A 17,334-nucleotide genomic window follows, 5' to 3' on the forward strand; every position below is an offset into this window, starting at 1 on the left:
CTCACCATACTGTTAATATAGAGATACATAACGGTGTCTCACCATACTGTTAATGTAGAGATACATAACGGTGTCTCACCATACTGTTAATATAGAGATACAGAACATAACGGTGTCTCACCATACTGTTAATATAGAGATACATAACGGTGTCTCACCATACTGTTAATATAGAGATACATAACGGTGTCTCACCATACTGTTAATATAGAGATACATAACGGTGTCTCACCATACTGTTAATATAGAGATACAGAACGGTGTCTCACCATACTGTTAATATAGAGATACATAACGTTGTCTCACCACACTGTTAATGTAGAGATACATAACGGTGTCTCACCATACTGTTAATATAGAGATACAGAACATAACGGTGTCTCACCATACTGTTAATATAGAGATACATAACGGTGTCTCACCATACTGTTAATATAGAGATACATAACGGTGTCTCACCATACTGTTAATATAGAGATACATAACGGTGTCTCACCATACTGTTAATATAGAGATACAGAACATAACGGTGTCTCACCATACTGTTAATATAGAGATACAGAACATAACGGTGTCTCACCATACTGTTAATATAGAGATACATAACGGTGTCTCACCATGCTGTTAATGTAGAGATACATAACGGTGTCTCACCATACTGTTAATATAGAGACACATAACGGTGTCTCACCACACTGTTAATATAGAGACACATAACGGTGTCTCACCACACTGTTAATGTAGAGATACACAACGGTGTCTCACCACACTGTTAATGTAGAGATACATAACGGTGTCTCACCATACTGTTAATATAGAGATACATAACGGTGTCTCACCATACTGTTAATATAGAGATACATAACGGTGTCTCACCATGCTGTTAATATAGAGATACATAACATAACGGTGTCTCACCATACTGTTAATGTAGAGATACATAACGGTGTCTCACCATACTGTTAATATAGAGATACATAACGGTGTCTCACCATACTGTTAATATAGAGATACATAACGGTGTCTCACCATACTGTTAATATAGAGATACATAACGGTGTCTCACCATACTGTTAATATAGAGATACATAACATAACGGTGTCTCACCATACTGTTAATGTAGAGATACATAACGGTGTCTCACCATACTGTTAATATAGAGATACATAACAGTGTCTCACCATACTGTTAATGTAGAGATACATAACATAACGGTGTCTCACCATACTGTTAATGTAGAGATACATAACGGTGTCTCACCATGCTGTTAATATAGAGATACATAACGGTGTCTCACCATACTGTTAATATAGAGATACAGAACGGTGTCTCACCATGCTGTTAATATAGAGATACATAACGGTGTCTCACCATACTGTTAATATAGAGATACATAACGGTGTCTCACCATACTGTTAATATAGAGATACATAACGGTGTCTCACCATACTGTTAATATAGAGATACATAACGGTGTCCCACCATACTGTTAATATAGAGATACAGAACATAACGGTGTCTCACCATACTGTTAATATAGAGATACATAACGGTGTCTCACCACACTGTTAATATAGAGATACATAACGGTGTCTCACCATACTGTTAATATAGAGATACATAACATAACGGTGTCTCACCATGCTGTTAATATAGAGATACATAACGGTGTCTCACCATACTGTTAATATAGAGATACATAACGGTGTCTCACCATACTGTTAATATAGAGATACATAACGGTGTCTCACCATACTGTTAATATAGAGATACATAACGGTGTCTCACCACACTGTTAATGTAGAGATACATAACGGTGTCTCACCATACTGTTAATATAGAGATACATAACGGTGTCTCACCATACTGTTAATATAGAGATACATAACAGTGTCTCACCATACTGTTAATATAGAGATACAGAACATAACGGTGTCTCACCATACTGTTAATATAGAGATACATAACGGTGTCTCACCATACTGTTAATATAGAGATACATAACGGTGTCTCACCATACTGTTAATATAGAGATACATAACGGTGTCTCACCATACTGTTAATGTAGAGATACATAACGGTGTCTCACCTTGCTGTTAATATAGAGATACATAACGGTGTCTCACCATACTGTTAATGTAGAGATACATAACGGTGTCTCACCATACTGTTAATATAGAGATACATAACGGTGTCTCACCATGCTGTTAATATAGAGATACATAACGGTGTCTCACCATACTGTTAATATAGAGATACATAACAGTGTCTCACCATACTGTTAATATAGAGATACATAACGGTGTCTCACCATACTGTTAATATAGAGATACATAACAGTGTCTCACCATACTGTTAATATAGAGATACAGAACATAACGGTGTCTCACCATACTGTTAATATAGAGATACATAACAGTGTCTCACCACACTGTTAATATAGAGATACAGAACATAACGGTGTCTCACCATACTGTTAATAGAGATACATAACGGTGTCCCACCATACTGTTAATATAGAGATACATAACGGTGTCTCACCATACTGTTAATATAGAGATACATAACGGTGTCTCACCATGCTGTTAATATAGAGATACATAACATAACGGTGTCTCACCATACTGTTAATATAGAGATACATAACGGTGTCCCACCATACTGTTAATATAGAGATACATAACGGTGTCTCACCATACTGTTAATATAGAGATACATAACGGTGTCTCACCATACTGTTAATATAGAGATACATAACGGTGTCTCACCATGCTGTTAATATAGAGATACATAACATAACGGTGTCTCACCATACTGGCCCATTGACCAACGAGCAAAATCATTGGATAATAAACTGGAGGAGCTCCGTTCAAGACTATCTACCAACGGGACATTAAAAACTGTAATATCTTATGTTTCACCGAGTCGTGGCTGAACGACGACAAAGATAATATACAGTTGGCTGGGTTTTCCGAGCATCGGCAACTCTACTCCACACACAGACACATTCAAAGCTCTCCCTCGCCCTCCATTTGGCAAATCTGAACATAATTCTATCCTCCTGATTGCTGCTTACAAGCAAAAACTAAAGCAGGAAGTACCAGTGACTCGCTCAATACTGAAGTGGTCAGATGAAGCAGATGCTAAACTACAGGACTGTTTTGCAGCACAGACTGGAATATGTTCCGGGATTCTTCCGATGTCATTGAGGAGTTCACCACCTCAGTCAATGGCTTCATCAACAAGTGCATTGATGACGTCGTCCCCACAGCGACTGTACGGACCCGAACCAGAAGCATCTGCTCTGAGCTGCCGCTTTCAAGGAGTGGGACTCTAACCGGAAGCTTAAAAGAAATCCTGCTAAGCCCTCAGACGAACCATCACTGGCAAATACCAATACAGAACTTAGATCAAATTTTACTACACCACCTCTGACGCTCGTCGGATGTGGCAGGGCCTGCAAACTATTACGAACTACAAAAGGAAACCCAACCGCGAGCTGCCCAGTCACACTAGCCTACCAGATTAAGTAAAGGACTTGTATGTGTGCTTCGAGGCAAGCAACACTCACATCTGCTGCCAACAAGTGCTTGAAACACCGGTCATGGCTCACAACACCATCAACCCCTAGACCCACTTCAATTCGCATATCGCCCCAACAGATCCACAGATGACGCAATCTCTACTGCACTCCACACTGCCCTTTCCCACCTGGACAAAAGGAAGACCTATGTTAGAATGCTATTCATTGACTACAGCTCAGCGTTCAACACTATAGCCCCCTCAAAGCTCATCACTAAGCCAAGGACTAAACACCTCCCTCTGCAACTGGATCCTGGACTTCCTGACGGGCCGCCCACAGGTGGTGAGGGTAGGCAACAACACAGCTGCCACAATGCAACACTGGGGCCCCTCAAGGGTGTGTGCTCAGTCCCTTCCTGTGTGGTGCCAGGACAACAATCTCTCCCTCAGCGTGATCAAGACAAAGGAGATGATTGTGGACTATAGGAAAAAGTGGACCGCCCCCATTCTCATCGACAGGGCTGTAGTGGAACAGGTCAAGAGCTTTAAGTTCCTTGGTGTCCACATCAACAAGCTATCATGGTCCAAACACAACATGACCGTTGTGAAGAGGACACGACAAAACCTTTTCCCCCTCGGGAGACAGAAAAGATTTGGCATGGGTCCTCAGATCAAGAGCTGCGCTATCGAGAAGATCCTGGTTGAATCACCGCCTGGTATGGCAACTGCTTGGCATCCTACCACCAGGCGGTACAGAGGGTAGTGCGTACGGGCCAATACGTCACCACACGACAAGTGGTACCAGAGCACCAAGTCAAAGTCCCAAAGGCTCCTGAACAGCTTCTACCCCCAAGCCATAGGACTGCTGAGCAGTTAATTAAATAGCTACCCAGACTATTTGCATTGACCAAGTTTATAGTTTACACTGCTGCTACTCGCTGTTTATCATCTATGCATAGTCACTTCACCCTTACCTACATTTACATAATACCTCAATTACCTCGACAAACCTGTACCCCGTTTAAAACCTCATACATTTGTTTGAATGTTACTTGTTTTTTGTTTTCTTAACTTCAGTTTATTTAGTTCATATTTTCTTAACTTTTGTTCTTCATAAAACGGCATTGTTGGTTAATAAGGGCTTGGAAGTAAGCGTCTCACTGTAAGGTCACCATACTGTTAAATGAAGCCGTCCCTGCCTACTGTTTAACCCTCTCTATCAGGGGTGGGCAACTCCAGTCCTCTGGGTCTGATTGGTGTCACTCCTTCTCCATCCCGACCAACCACAGCTGATTATTCACATTATATTCTGAACTGAAGATCATGAGTATGTGATTATTGGAGTCAGGTGTGTTAGTTTAGCCGCAGCACGCAGCTGACGTCAATCAGCCCCCCACCCCCCCGAGAACTGGAATTGCCCACCCCTGCTCCACAGTCTAAGCCAGGCTTATTTGATTTTGAGTTTTAAGACCCCTCGAAGTATAAATGAATATATTTATAAAAAAATGAATGTTGCCTTCGTCCAACTCATAAAATGAAAAGCAAGTTTGTTCTGAAGTCTCAGAGATATAATATATATATTTCTTACATGACTTTAACCCCTTATTTCTGGCACTTAACTGTCCCCATACTTCCATTCCTTTTTTAGACTGGTAGCGGGGACGTTTAGATGAGTCTGGTGAGGCCAGTGGGCATCCGAGAGGACAACATGTGTGTGTTGAGAGGCATCCTTCCATAGAGGGGTTGTATTAGTTTTATAGGCCAAACCGCTACCGCTACAGACAATCTAGTGAGAAGACCGATGTTCGGGATGTCTTCTGGTCTGACAAACACCCCTCAAGTTTCGCCACCTTTCACCGCGGGAAGTTCCACATCGGGGGATTAAGACACATCCAATGCAAAACAAACAGACCTCTGGCTGAAACTGATGGGTTTTTATAGGGATTTTTGCATTATGTTAATTAGATTTCCATGGGGCCGCGGAAACACTCTAGGGGGCTACTGTTACTGTATACGGGCCCATGTTCCCACTGTTACTGTATAGGGGCCCATGTTCCCACTGTTACTGTATACGGGCCCATGTTCCCACTGTTACTGTATACGGGCCCATGTTCCCACTGTTACTGTATACGGGCCCATGTTCCCACTGTTACTGTATACGGGCCCATGTTCCCACTGTTACTGTATACGGGCCCATGTTCCCACTGTTACTGTATACGGGCCCATGTTCCCACTGTTACTGTATACGGGCCCATGTTCCCACTGTTACTGTATACAGGCCCATGTTCCTACTGTTACTGTATACGGGCCCATGTTCCCACTGTATACAGGCCCATGTTCCCACTGTTACTGTATACGGGCCCATGTTCCCACTGTATACAGGCCCATGTTCCCACTGTTACTGTATACTGGCCCATGTTCCTACTGTTACTGTATACAGGCCCATGTTCCCACTGTTACTGTATACTGGCCCATGTTCCTACTGTTACTGTATACGGGCCCATGTTCCCACTGTATACAGGCCCATGTTCCCACTGTTACTGTATACTGGCCCATGTTCCTACTGTTACTGTATACGGGCCCATGTTCCCACTGTATACAGGCCCATGTTCCCACTGTTACTGTATACTGGCCCATGTTCCCACTGTTACTGTATACGGGCCCATGTTCCCACTGTATACAGGCCCATGTTCCCACTGTTACTGTATACGGGCCCATGTTCCCACTGTTACTGTATACGGGCCCACGTTCCCACTGTTACTGTATACGGGCCCATGTTCCCACTGTTACTGTAAATGATCCATACCATTACTCTAGATTCAGTAAACTACAGTTAATATTCATATTACTGTAAATTATCCAAACCATTACTCTAGATACAGTAAACTACAGTTAATAGTTATGTTAATGTGTACACAGCGGTCCGTCCAATCTGACTGTAGAGTGTTATCTCCAGTCTCTCCCTCATCAAGACGGCTGTCTAAATATAGTACCAACATGTAAATAAATTAGCACCCTTCTCCACCTGGTAATTACCCGGCTAATTAAACACCTGCATTCTTAATGGGCTCAGATCTCAGAAGATACAAGCTTTACTCATTACTCCCCATTCTCTCAATCTAACTACTCCCTACCCAATGCCCTCCATCTTATCTCTCCCTCCATCTAACTACTCCCAACCCACTGCCCTCCTAACTACTCCCAACCCACTGCCCTCCTAACTACTCCCAACCCACTGCCCTCCTAACTACTCCCAACCCACTGCCCTCCTAACTACTCCCAACCCACTGCCCTCCTAACTACTCCCAACCCACTGCCCTCCTAACCACTCCCAACCCACTGCCCTCCTAACTCCTCCCAACCCACTGCCCTCCTAACTCCTCCCAACCCACTGCCCTCCTAACTCCTCCCAACCCACTGCCCTCCTAACTCCTCCCAACCCACTGCCCTCCTAACTCCTCCCAACCCACTGCCCTCCTAACTCCTCCCAACCCACTGCCCTACTAACTCCTCCCAACCCACTGCCCTCCCAACCCACTGCCCTACTAACTCCTCCCAACCCACTGCCCTCCTAACTACTCCCAACCCACTGCCCTCCTAACTACTCCCAACCCACTGCCCTCCTAACTACTCCCAACCCACTGCCCTCCTAACTACTCCCAACCCACTGCCCTCCTAACTACTCCCAACCCACTGCCCTCCTAACTACTCCCAACCCACTGCCCTCCTAACTACTCCCAACCCACTGCCCTCCTAACCACTCCCAACCCACTGCCCTCCTAACCTCTCCCAACCCACTGCCCTCCTAACTCCTCCCAACCCACTGCCCTCCTAACTCCTCCCAACCCACTGCCCTCCTAACTCCTCCCAACCCACTGCCCTCCTAACTCCTCCCAACCCACTGCCCTCCCAACCCACTGCCCTCCTAACTCCTCCCAACCCACTGCCCTCCTAACTCCTCCCAACCCACTGCCCTCCTAACTCCTCCCAACCCACTGCCCTCCGTCTAACTCCTCCCAACCCACTGCCCTCCGTCTAACTCCTCCCAACCCACTGCCCACCGTCTAACTCCTCCCAACCCACTGCCCTCCGTCCAACTCCTCCCAACCCACTGCCCTCCGTCCAACTCCTCCCAACCCACTGCCCTCCGTCCAACTCCTCCCAACCCACTGCCCTCCGTCTAACTCCTCCCAACCCACTGCCCTCCTAACTCCTCCCAACCCACTGCCCTCCTAACTCCTCCCAACCCACTGCCCTCCTAACTCCTCCCAACCCACTGCCCTCCTAACTCCTCCCAACCCACTGCCCTCCTAACTCCTCCCAACCCACTGCCCTCCCAACCCACTGCCCTCCTAACTCCTCCCAACCCACTGCCCTCCCAACCCACTGCCCTCCTAACTCCTCCCAACCCACTGCCCTCCTAACTCCTCCCAACCCACTGCCCTCCTAACTCCTCCCAACCCACTGCCCTCCTAACTCCTCCCAACCCACTGCCCTCCTAACTCCTCCCAACCCACTGCCCTCCTAACTCCTCCCAACCCACTGCCCTCCTAACTCCTCCCAACCCACTGCCCTCCCAACCCACTGCCCTCCTAACTACTCCCAACCCACTGCCCTCCTAACTACTCCCAACCCACTGCCCTCCTAACTACTCCCAACCCACTGCCCTCCTAACTACTCCCAACCCACTGCCCTCCTAACTACTCCCAACCCACTGCCCTCCTAACTACTCCCAACCCACTGCCCTCCTAACTACTCCCTACCCACTGCCCTCCTAACTACTCCCAACCCACTGCCCTCCTAACTACTCCCAACCCACTGCCCTCCTAACTCCTCCCAACCAACTGCCCTCCTAACTCCTCCCAACCCACTGCCCTCCTAACTCCTCCCAACCCACTGCCCTCCTAACTCCTCCCAACCCACTGCCCTCCTAACTCCTCCCAACCCACTGCCCTCCCAACCCACTGCCCTCCTAACTCCTCCCAACCCACTGCCCACCTAACGCCTCCCAACCCACTGCCCTCCTAACTCCTCCCAACCCACTGCCCTCCTAACTCCTCCCAACCCACTGCCCTCCTAACTCCTCCCAACCCACTGCCCTCCTAACTCCTCCCAACCCACTGCCCTCCTAACTCCTCCCAACCCACTGCCCTCCGTCCAACCCCTCCCAACCCACTGCCCACCGTCCAACTCCTCCCAACCCACTGCCCTCCGTCCAACTCCTCCCAACCCACTGCCCACCGTCTAACTCCTCCCAACCCACTGCCCTCCGTCCAACTCCTCCCAACCCACTGCCCTCCGTCCAACTCCTCCCAACCCACTGCCCTCCGTCCAACTCCTCCCAACCCACTGCCCTCCGTCCAACTCCTCCCAACCCACTGCCCTCCGTCCAACTCCTCCCAACCCACTGCCCTCCGTCTAACTCCTCCCAACCCACTGCCCTCCGTCTAACTCCTCCCAACCCACTGCCCTCCGTCTAACTCCTCCCAACCCACTGCCCTCCGTCTAACTCCTCCCAACCCACTGCCCTCCGTCTAACTCCTCCCAACCCACTGCCCTCCGTCTAACTCCTCCCAACCCACTGCCCTCCGTCTAACTCCTCCCAACCCACTGCCCTCCGTCTAACTCCTCCCAACCCACTGCCCTCCGTCTAACTCCTCACCAACCCACTGCCCTCCGTCTAACTCCTCCCAACCCACTGCCCTCCGTCCAACTACTCCCAAACCACTGCCCTCCGTCCAACTACTCCCAACCCACTGCCCTCCGTCCAACTACTCCCAACCCACTGCCCTCCGTCCAACTACTCCCAACACACTGCCCTCCAACTCATCTCTCTCCAATCCCCACTTTCCACCCACAACCCTCTATCCCTATACGCAGTCCTGGTCAATAGGTGAGTGGTAAACCCTTTTTACACTATCATGCCGTTAAGGCTGAGCCTTCGCCCGGTTGGGTACGGCTGAGCGTTCGCCCGGTTGGGTAAGGCTGAGCGTTCGCCCGGTTGGATAAGGCTGAGCGTTCGCCCGGTTAGGTACGGCTGAGCGTTCGCCCGGTTGGGTAAGTGTTACGGATACCAGTATCCTGTGTTCGCTCTCCTTCTCCCCTCACAGGTGAAAATCCTCACTCCCCAATCAGTCACCAATCCAATCATCAATCAGAAGACACACCTCCTCCTGTTTCCTACCCTATCACAGTTCCTTTCCCTTGGTTTAAAAACCCTGTCAGTTGTTTGCTCTGGAGCTCAATCTCTCTGTAAATGCCATGTCTGTAGGTCTCTGTGTTTCACTCTCGCTTTGTGTCTTAACCTCTCTTTTGTTTGAGCACCTCATAGCACTTTGTCCTCACCTGTGAGTATTGTTTTGGTGTTTGTGTTTGATTGCTGGTGGGAAAGGGGGAAACCAAGACAAGTCGCCCATGGGCATACACTACCCGTAGGTAAACTACCCGTAGGTAAACTTTGTTAAATACACTAGTTAGAACTGGGCGGACCACCCACTGTATTTTTGGTTAGTTAGTTAGCGGTTGTTAAAGTAGGCTAGTCTAGCTTAGGGGTGTTTTTGAATACTTATTGTTTCAGCTCAGCCCCTTTTCCTGCTCCCCCCCATTACCGTGTGTTTATTAATAAACCCTGAGTTTGACGGTAGATTTCAGTTGTCGTGGTTATTTCGTTCACACTTTTGCTTTGTCACTATTATAATTTGCATGAGTTATGTTACGGGTCTCATTACCATCCCCCCTAGACTGTCGGGCCAAAAGGGATTCGTAACAGTAAGGCTGAGCGTTCACCTGGTTTAGCCTGGTTGGGTAAGGCTGAGCGTTCACCTGGTTTAGCCTGGTTGGGTAAGGCTGAGCGTTCACCTGGTTTAGCCTGGTTGGGTAAGGCTGAGCGTTCACCTGGTTTAGCCTGGTTGGGTAAGGCTGAGCGTTCACCTGGTTTAGCCAGGTTGGGTAAGGCTGAGCGTTCACCTGGTTTAGCCTGGTTGGGTAAGGCTGAGCGTTCACCTGGTTTAGCCTGGTTGGGTAAGGCTGAGCGTTTAGCCTGGTTGGGTAAGGCTGAGCGTTCACCTGGTTTAGCCAGGTTGGGTAAGGCTGAGCGTTCACCTGGTTTAGCCTGGTTGGGTAAGGCTGAGCGTTTAGCCTGGTTGGGTAAGGCTGAGCGTTTAGCCTGGTTGGGTAAGGCTGAGCGTTTAGCCTGGTTGGGTAAGGCTGAGCGTTTAGCCTGGTTGGGTAAGGCTGAGCGTTTAGCCTGGTTTAGCCTGGTTGGGTAAGGCTGAGCGTTCACCTGGTTTAGCCTGGTTGGGTAAGGCTGAGCGTTCACCTGGTTTAGCCTGGTTGGGTAAGGCTGAGCGTTCACCTGGTTTAGCCTGGTTGGGTAAGGCTGAGCGTTCACCTGGTTTAGCCTGGTTGGGTAAGGCTGAGCGTTCACCTGGTTTAGCCTGGTTGGGTAAGGCTGAGCGTTCACCTGGTTTAGCCTGGTTGGGTAAGGCTGAGCGTTCACCTGGTTTAGCCTGGTTGGGTAAGGCTGAGCGTTCACCTGGTTTAGCCAGGTTGGGTAAGGCTGAGCGTTCACCTGGTTTAGCCTGGTTGGGTAAGGCTGAGCGTTCACCTGGTTTAGCCTGGTTGGGTAAGGCTGAGCGTTCACCTGGTTTAGCCTGGTTGGGTAAGGCTGAGCGTTCACCTGGTTTAGCCTGGTTGGGTAAGGCTGAGCGTTTAGCCTGGTTGGGTAAGGCTGAGCGTTTAGCCTGGTTGGGTAAGGCTGAGCGTTTAGCCTGGTTGGGTAAGGCTGAGCGTTTAGCCTGGTTGGGTAAGGCTGAGCGTTCACCTGGTTTAGCCTGGTTGGGTAAGGCTGAGCGTTCACCTGGTTTAGCCTGGTTGGGTAAGGCTGAGCGTTTAGCCTGGTTGGGTAAGGCTGAGCGTTTAGCCTGGTTGGGTAAGGCTGAGCGTTCACCTGGTTTAGCCTGGTTGGGTAAGGCTGAGCGTTCACCTGGTTTAGCCTGGTTGGGTAAGGCTGAGCGTTCACCTGGTTTAACACGGACTGACGGGCGCACATAGACTCCTGTTTGGTGCCCATCTGCTGTCTTTGAAGGATACGATTATATTCATTAAAATGAATAAGCCACGTCGGGGCAAAGGCTATAAAATCCATGCCTCCCCCCCTCCCCCCCCCCTCTGGATCAGACCATCGGCTGGTAGCAGGCGTGCTGTATTACTTGGTGATAGACATGGCAGGCATCTCCTCCTAGAGCGTTACATGGGAGATCTAAGAGCTGCTTAAATAAAATATCAAACAGCAGTAGTGTCTAACGCAGGAGGTGGGCTGCTCATTATAACATTATGAGGGAGAGATCCTCACAGGGAATAGGGCTCGGGTCAACAGTCGTGCCCTATTTAGGGAATACTGGTTGGGCAAGGCTGAGCGTTCACCTGGTTGGGCAAGGCTGAGCCCTATTCCCTATTTAGGGAATAGGGCTCTGGTCAGAAGTAGTGCCCTATATAGGGAATAGGGCTCTGGTCAGAAGTAGTGCCCTATATAGGGAATAGGGCTCTGGTCAGAAGTAGTGCCCTATATAGGGAATAGGGCCCTGGTCAGAAGTAGTGCCCTACATAGGGAATAGGGCCCTGGTCAGAAGTAGTGCCCTATATAGGGAATAGGGCCCTGGTCAGAAGTAGTGCCCTATATAGGGAATAGGGCTCTGGTCAGAAGTAGTGCCCTATATAGGGAATAGGGCTCTGGTCAGAAGTAGTGCCCTATATAGGGAATAGGGCTCTGGTCAGAAGTAGTGCCCTATATAGGGAATAGGGCCCTGGTCAGAAGTAGTGCCCTATATAGGGAATAGGGCTCTGGTCAGAAGTAGTGCCCTATATAGGGAATAGGGCCCTGGTCAGAAGTAGTGCCCTATATAGGGAATAGGGCTCTGGTCAGAAGTAGTGCACTATATAGGGAATAGGGCCCTGGTCAGAAGTAGTGCCCTATATAGGGAATAGGGCTCTGGTCAGAAGTAGTGCCCTATATAGGGAATAGGGCTCTGGTCAGAAGTAGTGCCCTATATAGGGAATAGGGCTCTGGTCAGAAGTAGTGCCCTATATAGGGAATAGGGCTCTGGTCAGAAGTAGTGCCCTATATAGGGAATATACTACAGGCTAAAGCACTAATCTAGCTGAGTTGACAGCAGATGTCTTCCATCCAGCCTCAGAGCCAATGTGTGTGTTGGATGTTCCTAAAAGCAACCCCGTACTCAGGAGGGTGTGAAAATCTTAACACACACACAGCTGATTACAAAAGAGGAAAGACAATAATGAGGCGAAAATAAAACGTGGGATAAGAGAAGCAATATGATAAAAATACAAAAAAAGGTATGAGGGAGTTGGAGATGTTAAATATTTAACATGACCCCCTAGCATAACAGGGTCAGAGAGCAGGAGAAGTGGTACCTATTGCTATACATAACGAGGCCTGCACCCTCTACAAATGCTAACGTTAGTTACATAAATAATGAACAGCTGTTACATTTACATACCAACAGAGGAAGGATATAATTTTAAAACTTTGTTTGGTTAACAAACAAAACATATAAGCCAGTATTGTGACACTTGTTTAAACCGTTGGGTTGAATGCTACGAAGCTAGGCTACATATTCAACATTAAAACAGAACAGTGTTAATGTCTGTGGTAAAAGAACATGAAAGACAAGACTTCTGTTGTTCAGAAATATGACAACTGAATCTGAACTGGGTCATGATAAACTGACATCTAAATCACATTATTTTTCCTCTACCAACTGGGTTTCCTGGGTACACACACACACACACACACACACACACACGTTTTAAAAATACATATAATTTTATTGCAGCTGCAGAGTTGAGACAACCCATCACACGGATAGCGTTGCTTTAAATTCAGCGCACACACACACACACACACACACACACACACACACACACACACACACACACACACAGCCACTCTCATAACAGATACATAATCCTGTTGAAGATTGATCTACACAATATATACAAAAGTATGTGGACACCCCTTCCAATTAGGGGATTCGGCTATTTCAGCCACACCCGTTGCTGACAGGTGTAGAAGATCGAGCACACAGCCATGCAGTCTCCATAGACAAACACTGGCAGGTGTAGAAGATCGAGCACAACACAGCCATGCAATCTCCATAGAGAAACACTAGCAGTAGAATGTTCTTAATGAAGCACTCAGTGACTTTCAACGTGGCAACGTCATACGATTGACATCTTTTCAACAAGTCAGATTGTCAAATTGCTCTGCTAGAGCTGCCCCCTTTTCAACAAGTCAGATTGTCAAATTGCTCTGCTAGAGCTGCCCCCTTTTTCAACAAGTCAGATTGTCAAATTGCTCTGCTCGAGCTGCCCCCTTTTTCAACAAGTCAGATTGTCAAATTGCTCTGCTAGAGCTGCCCCCTTTCCAACAAGTCAGATTGTCAAATTGCTCTGCTAGAGCTGCCCCCTTTCCAACAAGTCAGATTGTCAAATTGCTCTGCTAGAGCTGCCCCCTTTCCAACAAGTCAGATTGTCAAATTGCTCTGCTAGAGCTGCCCCCTTTTCAACAAGTCAGATTGTCAAATTGCTCTGCTCGAGCTGCCCCCTTTCCAACAAGTCAGATTGTCAAATTGCTCTGCTAGAGCTGCCCCCTTTTCAACAAGTCAGATTGTCAAATTGCTCTGCTCGAGCTGCCCCCTTTCCAACAAGTCAGATTGTCAAATTGCTCTGCTAGAGCTGCCCCCTTTTCAACAAGTCAGATTGTCAAATTGCTCTGCTAGAGCTGCCCCCTTTCCAACAAGTCAGATTGTCAAATTGCTCTGCTAGAGCTGCCCCCTTTCCAACAAGTCAGATTGTCAAATTGCTCTGCTAGAGCTGCCCCCTTTCCAACAAGTCAGATTGTCAAATTGCTCTGCTCGAGCTGCCCCCTTTTCAACAAGTCAGATTGTCAAATTGCTCTGCTCGAGCTGCCCCCTTTCCAACAAGTCAGATTGTCAAATTGCTCTGCTAGAGCTGCCCCCTTTTCAACAAGTCAGATTGTCAAATTGCTCTGCTAGAGCTGCCCCCTTTTCTACTGTAAGTGCTGTTATTGTGGAATAGAAACGTCTAGGAGGCAACAACAGCTCAGCTGCGAAGTAATAGGGCACACAAGCTCACAGAACGGGACTGCTGAGTGCTGAATCACATAGAGAGTAAAAAACGTCTGTCCTCGGTTGCAGCACTCACACAATAATGGTTTGGGGCTGTTTTTCATTGTTCGCGCTCGGCCCCTTAGTTCCAGTGAAAGGAAATCTTAACCCTACAGTCATACGATTGACATCTTTCCCGACGAGTCAGTTCGTCAAATTTCTGCGCCGCTCGAGCTGCCCTGGTCAACTGTAAGTGCGTCTAGGAGGCAACAACGACTCAGCCACGAAGCGGTAGGCCACACGAGCTTACAAAGACGGGATTCGCCGAGTTGTCTCAGAGAGAAGATCATGTCCGTGGTGAACGTTCTGGATCTGAACATTCCCTGCAGTTCTGTGTGGAGCTTTGACCGAACTCTATTCAGTGTAACGCTAGCAACTAGTTCACTGGTGATGCAGAGCCACAGTAGTTACAACCCATTATGTCACCCTTTGTTTTTTATACAGGGAGACCAATACTGGCAACCCTCATGTCCTGAGGGACAAAACCAGCTCGCCAGCACATATACAGGAGCATGAAGAGATGTTGAAGAATAGCACACTTGACGACTTCAGCTGTGATCCCATCACAAGCCCAGTGCTTTCACCAGCTCGGCTGTTCTTCGATGCGGTCATATATGCCTCTGATGCTGCCTGAGTAAGCAGACGATAAGAGGTCATTGCAGAACTGCAGTCAATTGCACAGTGTCTTGAGGTTTGTAGGAATTTCTTCCACACCACTCTTGAGGGGGGACAAAAGCTCTCAAGAAAAAACAAAAGCTTTGGATGAGGTCTCGTAGATCGTCCCATTTCTGCTGGGTAGCGGTGGGTTGGTCAAGGATTCCTCTAGAGCACAGGGGAAGGCTGCAGTTTTTTGCTGGGTCAGCTGATTCGCTGCTGTCGATGCGTGGGGCTCTTTTTCGGTTCGACTCTGGGTATCTTGTGTGTCTGTAGAATCTACGGCACACGAGGGAGTCAGCGCAGTTGGCTATTCACAGCGCAGTACAGCAGGTTCGAAGGGTACCACGAGATCAGTACAGCAGGTTCGAAGGGTACCACGAGATCAGTACTGCAGGTTCGAAGGGTACCAGGAGATCGGTACTGCAGGTTCGAAGGGTACCAGGAGATCAGTACTGCAGGTTCGAAGGGTACCACGAGATCGGTACTGCAGGTTCGAAGGGTACCACGAGATCGGTACTGCAGGTTCGAAGGGTACCACGAGATCGGTACTGCAGGTTCGAAGGGTACCACGAGATCGGTACTGCAGGTTCGAAGGGTACCAGGAGATCGGTACTGCAGGTTCGAAGGGTACCAGGAGATCGGCTCGTCGTGTAAGGATCAGATCCAGCTGGTGCCATTGACCTGGTCGTGGGAGACCAGTGGGCTCCAGGAGAAGTTGTGGTTTGGTCTGGAAGTACGAGTGATGCGTAGGTCGTGGCATGTGCAGAACTCGAGGAGATGCTGCCCGTTTTTTTTCCCGTTTATCAATCCCACGAGTCGTGGTCTACGCCGACTCTTCAAGTCGCCAAGCAGGTAGAGGTGTTCTTATTTAGGGATGTCTACGGTCGCCTTACCCAACCGGGCTGACGCTCAGCCTTTAACCACCGGTCTTTTGCTTCTTGAAGGGATTTGTCATTTCTTGAGTTGGTTGTTTATGACGGTGGTCTTGCAGGTATCTCTTCATTCCTTGTAGGTTGTCTGGCATCTCTACTACCACTGTGGAAGGGGCTGGCGCTCATCTCCACGCCAATTGAGAAAGGGCTTTAAATAACAGATAACTGCTTAACCTCCCGTGTTGTATCTACACAGCACAACAAGCAGGGGCAAGTTGTATGGAGGCCCTGTGTTGCCCAGGCAACAGCCCCCCCCCACCCCCACCCGGCCTCCCTGGCCTAATCCAAACCAATTTATTTATTCAGACCCATAAACATTCCAATGTTCGTGAAGAGAAGCAAAATGGCCATCTGCATCATACTCCCGTCCTTATATTATTCATGCAAGTCAATAGAATGAAGAAGAAAAGGACAACGGAACGCATTTCATTAAACTGTTGAGAGCGAGGAAGGAAGGAACGAGAGAGAAAGAGTAATAGGGACCTCACATCGCACAGCATTAGGGGGAAATATTATCAACAAGGTAATGCGCCATACTACTAATTATAAATAAATAAAAAGGTAAAATAGGCCCTATTATATTTCAACATTTAAATCAAATTTACTCGCCTAATCAATTGCAACTTTGCAGGCCACATGTCCAGCATTGCGTGTCCTCTCCCAGCGTCATGGTTTGAACAGGGCGCCCTATCCCCAGTCCATATAATACTGTAGAGTAATACAGCCCTCCAACAGATTACTGACGCTCAAATTCATTTATTTACCCAGGAGAGCATACATTATGGCCCTTCGTGTTTTTTGCTGATGTGCGTAATGTGCGGTAGCCTATAATGTATCATATGTAGCCTATTGGATAACGGGACAATCAATTCTGGCCTTCACATTTTTTATTTTTTTAGGATTGAGCACATACAATGTGTTTAATGTAGGGCTCGTCAGGTTCAAGTAGCATCAGGTTTGAATGTTCATGCTTATCAAAGCTGTAATCAAATCCAGACATTTAAATGATTTATAA

General features: G+C 47.9%; 1 protein-coding gene across 2 annotated transcripts in view; it reads right to left on the bottom strand.

The window, feature by feature from the left end:
* LOC135526786 (catenin alpha-1-like) overlaps window positions 1-17,334 on the bottom strand; it is a 255,405-nt gene that overhangs the window by 32,264 nt on the left and 205,807 nt on the right. The gene's annotated exons all lie outside the window — the stretch shown is intronic.

Source organism: Oncorhynchus masou, chromosome 32 (assembly GCF_036934945.1).
Source record: "Oncorhynchus masou masou isolate Uvic2021 chromosome 32, UVic_Omas_1.1, whole genome shotgun sequence".
In the NCBI taxonomy this organism is placed as follows: Eukaryota; Metazoa; Chordata; class Actinopteri; order Salmoniformes; family Salmonidae; genus Oncorhynchus; species Oncorhynchus masou.